Source organism: Cibotium barometz, chromosome 53 (genome assembly GCF_041138505.1).
Source record: "Cibotium barometz isolate CiBa-2024 chromosome 53, ASM4113850v1, whole genome shotgun sequence".
Taxonomy (NCBI): domain Eukaryota; kingdom Viridiplantae; phylum Streptophyta; class Polypodiopsida; order Cyatheales; family Cibotiaceae; genus Cibotium; species Cibotium barometz.
Genome location: NC_141098.1, coordinates 30,632,297 through 30,640,976, shown reverse-complemented (window position 1 = coordinate 30,640,976; position 8,680 = coordinate 30,632,297).

Genomic DNA, 8,680 nt, shown 5'->3' with positions numbered 1-8,680 from the left:
GTGGATATTCCAATTAGATGGAAGCTCTAGTCTATAGGCCACATCATTAATCTTTTGAAGGATTTTAAATGGCCCATAATATCTAGGCGCTAGCTTAACTGCTGCAGGGAATTTTTCCACACTCTTTAATCACCGTTTTTCAATTCTCAAAAGTATATAATCACCTTCTTGAAATGAAAAATCTTTACGCTTCCTATTTGCTTGAGATGTATACTGCTCTTGAGCTCTTGCAATACAATCACGCACTTCAGATAAAATGCGATCAAAGTCTCTAACATATTGGTCGGCAGCTTCAATCTTATGGGAGAGTCTAGTAGCCGGAATAGACAAAGCTCTACCATAGATAATCTCAAATGGTGCTCGACCAGTAGCAGTATGAGGAGTATTATTATAAGCAAATTGGAGTAGGTGTATGTACTTATCCCATGCACTAGGTTGCTGTGAAACATAGGCTCTAAGCATATCTAGGATAGTGCTATTTGTGACTTCGGTCTGTCTATTCGATTCCGGATGGAAAGCCGTAGAAAAATCTAACTTAGTGCCTAAGTTTGAGAAAAGAGTAACCCAAAAGTGACTATAAAATTTAGAATCTCTATCAGAAACTATCACTTTGGGTAGTCCATGATGAACAAAGATTTGCTTGACAAATATGTTCGCGGCTTGCTGAGAAGTTAGTGTCTTTTTACATGGAATGAAATAGGTTTGCTTTTCCACTATTGTCCAAATCATGTCATGATGATTGGAAGTAGTAGGAAAGCCAGTAATGAAGTCCATAGACACTTGTTCCCATGGTCTATCAGGAATGGGTAGAGGCATAAGCAATCCTAAATCTTTGCCTTTGTAGCTTTTAATTGTTTGGCAATTGTTACATTCAGCTACAAATTTAGTTACATCATTCTTCCAATGAGGCCAAAAGAATTCTCGAGAAACTACTTGAAGTGTTGTGGAAACTCCTCTATGTCCCACAAATAGTGGTTGGTGCATCTCTTCCAAGACAAGTTGTCTATAAGGTTGAGTAACACACAATCTTTTCTCAAAGAAAAGATAGCCATCATTATGAGAATAACTTCCTTGAGGTGTCCAATTGTTTTCACGCAATTTGATCCATATTTCAGAAAAATCTGGATCAACTTCATAAGTTTCTTTCATAAGTACAAATGGTTCACTTTCAATAATGAAAATGTTGTTAGTATTTGGTCTTCGACTCAAAGCATCGGCAACAACATTTTCTTTTCCAGGTTGGTATTGAATCATAGGTTGGAAACTTTGAATGAAAGATGCCCATTTGATGTGCCTATCTGAAATAAGGGGTTGCGTAAGCAAATGCCTAATGCTTTGTTGATCCGTCTTGATAAGAAATTCAGAACCCATTAGGTAATGCTTCTAGATTTTCAAAGCATGCACTACTGCTGCTAATTCCTTGTCATATGTGCTATAATTTTGCTCTGCAGGCTTAAGCTTTCTACTCAGATAAGCAATAGGATGGTTGTCTTGCATAAGAACAGCTCCAAATCCTTTGCCTCCACTAGCATCAGTCACTACTATAAAGAATGGTCTTTGAAAATCAGGTAGTGTTAGAACTGGTGCTTGTGTTAGAGCATTCTTGAGTGTTGCGAAAGATTTATCTTGCTTTTCAGTCCAATTGAAATTTGTAGCTTTCTTAAGGAGTTCAGTCAAAGGATGAGCAATACAAGCAAAATTCTTGACGAACTTCCTATAATAACTACATAGGCCAAGAAAAGATCTAAGGTCATGTATGTTCCTAGGCATAGGCCAAGAAGCTATACACTCAATTTTCTTAGGATCTACACGAATCCCTTCAGTCGACACTATATGACCTAAGTATTCAATCTCTTCTTGAAAGAAAGAACTCTTTTCAGGATTGACATACAATTCATTTTCTCTCAAAAGGTTGAACACTTGTTCCAAGTGTTGTTCATGCTCTTGTTGATCCTTGCTGAAAACAAGAATGTCATCAAAGAACACTATAACAAAACTTTGAAACTTAAGGAATATGCGATTCATCATACGGCTGGAAGTAGCTGGAGCATTGGTTAAACTAAATGGCATAACCAAAAACTCATAATGACCAGTTTGGGTTCTAAAAGCTGTCTTGAAAATGTCAGATTCAGTTTCACGACGTGAAAATCTCGTCCCTAATGTGTGCACTTGTTGAAAACCTCTTGTCCCTAGGGAGTCCTATATACTCAAACATTCCAAAATCAAATAATATGCATTGGGAGGAGGAGAATTGAGTATGTGAAACATATGAACTTGTTTCACATCATCAAATGGGTTGGACATTTTATGATGTGAGATGCATAAACCTTTACCTAATACCCATTTAAATTGGAAGTTATGGCTTGGATCTGGGTACTCTTTATCACCCTTCTACCGTCTTATTTCCAGGGAAACCAAGTTGATACTTTGGAGCTTGTGGTGGGTAGGCATTGTTGTAGACATTTTAGTTCAGAGTGAGAACTTCTTAGCTTTCCTTCCATCTAGTAGAGGAGTATATCTATTGAATCTTCATGAACCTGTTGCATTTCTTGTGCAAGTGGCTTCACTTGGCTCTACCTGATCTCTTTTTGGGGTGAGGTTAGAGGTGTTGCACTCCCTTGTTTACTTGGGTGAATGTCTTTCTTCCTCCAAAACAATTTTGGCATGGCCTTAACACTTGATATATCTGGTGGGCCTTGATTCTACTTGTGTCTATGGCTCCCTTTTGTTCTATTGGAGGTAAATGCTGCTCTAGATCTTGTGTTGGTTTTTGGTACCCATACTTTTGCATTTCCTTGATAATAGAATTGGTGTGCTAGTAAGTCTTTTCTTACCCACCTCTTTTGAATGTCAAGTGGTGTTCGGGCGTGCTTGGGTTGCTGCTTTCTCTCCCTGTTTTTATCCCCTTGGCTCTTGCATGTAGCTTTGTGTCTTTGCCTTAATACCCACGAGGTTTTTTCACTATCATAGTATCCTTGGGCTTGAAGCTGGGATTTGGGAACCCACTGTAGTCTTGACTAGATACATTTGCTGCCTTTTATGTAGTCCTCTTGAATGGCAATGTTGGTTTGAGGTGGATGCCTATTTTGTTGATTCTTTCAATTTGCTTGGCAGTGGTGGCTCCATGTTGTATGTACCTACTTTCCCTTATTCAATGAACTCCATAATGGGATGGTCATGGTGTCATTGCTATCATTGAGTTGTACTATACGTTTTTCCCATTGGATGTTACAGTTGGTGGCACAAATCCAAGATCATCCAAGAATCATATCCTTTACCATGGTTCTTATAGGCATACCAAATACCTTTCCAACCAAGGGATTATTTATGATGGATATGTTAACATTCAAAATCCCATTTTTTGCATAACTAATAAATGCACACTATGAACCTGTGCACGAACTGCCTCTAGGTGGGGTTTGTTTAGAGCTACCCATGTTTCATAGAAAATCAAGTTATGACTTGATCCCATATCAACCAATGCAATGCTCTTTGTGTGACTTCCCTTTGTAGAGACATTTACACAGGCGCACCGGTTCAATATCTAGGTCATCCTCTTCAAGCAAGGTAAGCAAGGTGAGTGAAGCCATGTTTACATGTAGCGTTCTCCCTTGGAGTCTCTGTTTTGCTTTGGATTCCCTTGCCTTGGCTTCCTCTTGAGCTTGTCTGATAGATCTTTTTTTTGTTTTAGAAGATGCTCTTGTTTGAGCATTTCCTGGGTCAGAGATCCATAATATTTTTGAGCTTACTTTCGTTGATATATCCCTCCATTTCTACCCCATCGATGGTTTCAATTCGGACTAAACCTTGAGGGGTGATTTTGAAAACTCTAAAAGGTCTGAATCCTCTGTATTTATATATTTTTTTCTTGGTGCTTCCAACACCATAAATGAGAACAAGATCCCTTGTTTCCAGTTTGTTGTGTTTTAGGTTATGGTCAAACCAATGTTTTCTCCATAATTTCTCGTCCATAAGCCCATACGATGTAATAATCCTGGTTTCATCAAGTTTTTATAAGTTAATCAGCCTATTGACTAATGCATTTTCTGTAAGCCTTTCTTGCACCACAATACACAGGCTCAAAACTAAGAATTACATAGGTATTACCGCATCAATACCATAAGTTAGACAAAAGGGAGTGTCCCGTTGCTACCTTATACGACGTACGATAGGCGCATAGTGCTGCAGTTAGCTTGTTCTCCCAATCCATTCGACTGGCTTCTAAGGTCTTCGTCAAGATCACATAAAATCTTGTTAGTTCTCTCAGCTTGGCCATTCGCCTGTGGATAATAAGGTGATGATTTTCAATGGATTACAAGGAATCCCTTGAGTAAATGTTTGATCACCTCATTGATAAAATATGAACCCCAATCATTGAGACTAATTCTAGTGGACAGCCAAATCTAGAAATGATCTGTTCATAATACAAGAACTTGGTCATTGTTTGAGCATCAGCTATTTTCAAGGGCTCTCTCTTCTTCTCACTTAGTGAAATAATTTGTGGCCATGATCACGTAACGAGCTTGCGAGACGGATGTGCTACTAGACTAAAGGGTCCAGCAAAATCAATACCCCATTTCTCAAAGGGTTGTCTCACAATTACAGGGGTAAGTTAAATTATGTCCTTCTGTTGTGGAATAGCAAATTGTTGACCCTCCTTGCATCTTTTCACAAATTCTATAGCATCTCCGAATAATGTAGGCCACCATAGCCCTGCTTGAAGTACTTTACGAGCGGTAACTTCTCCAGCAAAATGTCATTTGGCTATTCCCGAGTGTGCCTCTTCTAAATCCGTTACGAACTCATCTTCTTGCCCACACCTCTTGAGGATATAATCTTTGCCTAGCTTATATAGTTCTCCTGAAATCAATTGATATTGTGCAGCCAGCTTAATAACCTAATGCATCTTATCCTTGTTCAATGGCCATTCTTGTGGAAAACCATGAGCTAGTTACTCAAATATTTCCTCACTCCACTCAGGCACCGTATTGACAGATCCATGCCCCCTCTGCGCAACAAATTTGGGGGTGCTAGCAACGGAAGTAGCACTTTTTGCACAGGGCAGAGCCTCTCACTCGGGGCCTCGCCCACGGATATCCGGACAAGAGACTAATCCCTCGGTTCTTCCAAAACCAAACCCGGAAAAACTTCCCTCGCCCACAAAGCACAGGCGATTCCTCCATGATATTTTTATTCTAACGTAGTCAAGGTCATCACTAACCAAACTGATCCAACTGAACCCTTAAGTCTCATGGTCAGATCAAGGAAAAAACTTACACTTCGATCATAGAGACCAATGCTTTTTCCTCATCGAGAAGCACAGCCGTTGATTCTTTTCCATAGAACACGACTATCCGGGATTTACTTCATCTATCGTACCATAACAGAATTGAGTCTCATTTTAGGGATCCATCAGTTCAGCAAAACCCCATCTAGTCCCATGGGTTAGCCAACCGCCCAACAACTGTAGTGATAGGATCCATTTAGGAATTTGGTTATGTTTTATCTCGGGTACGAGGGAAGAGTTCCCACGCCCCCTAGTCGGCGCTTCATGCAAACTTCAAGATAGTCACACCACTTATACACCCAATATGAAATTGCCTGTTTCACATATTCAGCTGTGTTGAAAACAATCTTTTAATGAAACCATAGTATCACTGATCATAATCCGACAAAATATCCGATTGAATTCTAATTTCCAATCATTCTTTCATCGGTGTACCTATGGCATCATTGGCAACCAGAACGCTCCACCACCTGTCCACTCAGGGGCCTTTTCAATAGTTCCTAGCTCATAGTACCCGGAAATATATTCACTTATAAAAATCTAGATGGACTCTCCATTGAAGATCAGCAAGATCAGCCACCAATGGATCCATATAAAAGAGCCATGGACTCATCCATTGAGGACCAGCAAGGTCAATCAACCAGATCCATGCCCAAGTTCAGAAAACAACTCTAACACCTTGTTTCATTTTCTTCCTCAATGCACGCGTGGGTATCTTTGACAACCGAGAGCTCAAGCACCGTATGGTCAGCACCCTCTAGGATCCTTCGTAGGTCACCTAGCGCTTCACTCATAGGCCGCTTCCTTGGTCCCTCATCCACCGTACCGGAAGCTCGAACCGAGGCTGGTCAAGACCTCGGCCGACGACCTTGCTACGCGAGACGTCCTCCGTTGACTCTCGTCAGCTGTTGCAACTTTACACTTAGGTCTCCACGACCTCATTCACAAGATGGTCAAAATACTTCCCCAGCATTCTAGACATAAAACAGTCATTTAAAAACAGGTCATAAATACAGTTTCTAACGAGCTCTCTTCTTTCCACATTGTTCCACATCATTTCTTGTTATTCCACATTCTTCTCTATCAATTCACATTACTTATTCCACATCTAGTCATATGTATTCCCATCATCTTCATCCATTCTCATCCAATCATACTATATTACATCCCATCACATCTATCCTCATCACATCTCATCCATTCTCATCTACCCATATCTACATCACATCTCATCCATTCACAACTACCCTGATCCACATCACATCCATTCACATCATATCTCATCCATTCACATCTATCCCGATTCACATCACATCCATTCACATCCCATCTACCCCGATCCATATCACATCACAGCACATCCATTCATGTCACATCTCATCCATTCACATCTATCCCGATTCACATCACATCCACATCACATCTATCCTGATTCACATCACATCACATCACATCACATCTATCCCGATTCACATTACATCACATCACATCCATTCACATCTATTTACATCACGTCACATTCACATCCATTCACATCTTATCGCATTTATTCACATCCATCACATCCATTCACATTTCATTGTATCTATTCACATTCATCACATTCATTGCATTCCTATCCCATCACATACATTTTATCCACATTACATCACATCCATATCCATCCATACATTCACATTCACATCCACATATATTCACATCACATCACATTTCATCCACATCTCATCACATTCACATCCACATCCCTTTACATCACATCTCATTTCATCCACATCTCATCACATTCACATCCACATCCCTTTACATCACATCACATCCTTTCACATCCACATCCACATCCATTTAGATCACATCACATCCTATCACATCCACATCCACATTCATTTACATCACATCATCCATAATTATTTGCATCACATCACATCCTATCACATGCACATCCACATTCATTTGCATCACATCACATCACATCCTATCACATCTACATCCACATCCACATTCATTTACATCACATCACATCTTATCACATCCACATCCACATTCATTTACATCCCATCCCATCTTATCACATCCACATCCATTTACATCACATCACATCCTTTCACATATCCTCACATCTCATTCTCATCTCATCATTTACATCCACATCCATTTACACCACCTCACATTCCATCCACATTCATTTACATCACACCACATCTTATCACATCACACCACATCTTATCACATCATTTACATCACACCATATCTTATCACATCCACATCCTATCATATCTCGTTCACATTTAGTAGCTTTTTCTACTTCGATACCGATGATGGGACTTTTTCTAAATTTCTGCCAATTGCTTGGCCTAGGTAAAGGTACTTTTTCTCGATGGATATTTTCATATTCTTTCTCAAATTTCTCAAGTGAATATATTCAATATGCTACTTTTGAGTAAAAGAATTCATGGGATTTACAAAAATCAATTCTACCCATATTTCTCAATAATTCTCAAAATTCCTTTTTCGATAAATACTCGTAATTTCAATTATGCCAAAAATTTCCCTTTTCCCATTTAATTTCTTGGATCTCAATTATCATGGGAATTCCTCTTTTTAAATGATTACATTCAAATGTCATGAGAATTTCTCTTTTATCGTAAAATAAATTTATCTAAAATTCCTCTTTTCCTTAATAAAAATATCCATTATTCAAATATGCTAAGAATTTCACTTTTTCAATGATTAGATTCCAATTGTCATGGGAATTCCTCTTTTATCATTTAAATTTTCTCATGCATAAAGTAAATTTATCCAAAATTCCTTTTTGAAGTTTAATAAAAATATCCATTAATTCAATTATGCCAAGAATTTCACTTTTACCATTTAAATGATTGAATTCCAAATTTCATGGGAATTCCTCTTTTATCATTTAAATAAAATTACCAAAATTTTCTCTTTTCTTAATTATTTAATTATGCATAAACCTTAAAAAATACTCTACCATGAATTTGATGAAAATCATTCTTTTACCCTAGGATATTCAATTCTAGAATATGGTAGGACACCCTCTTTTCATATTATGCATAAAAATGAGTTATGTATTAAGTTCTTAAAAATTTTACCATAGCTCCGCTGCTATTATTGATAATTTTCAATATTTTTGAAAAGAATAAGACTTTGTGGTACCATTATGATAGAATAACTATCATTAGACCTAACTCCAATATATGGATTTAAATCATACGTTTACTATAATTTTATTAACATATAAGCATTGAAAAGCCATTTCTTTAACCTCTAGCTTAACTAGCATAGACTTTGATTTTTGACTTGAGAATTTATCAATGAGAAGCATCATTTGAATAGAGAATTGATCATAAGAATGACCATTCTTTTAGGGCGAGAGAG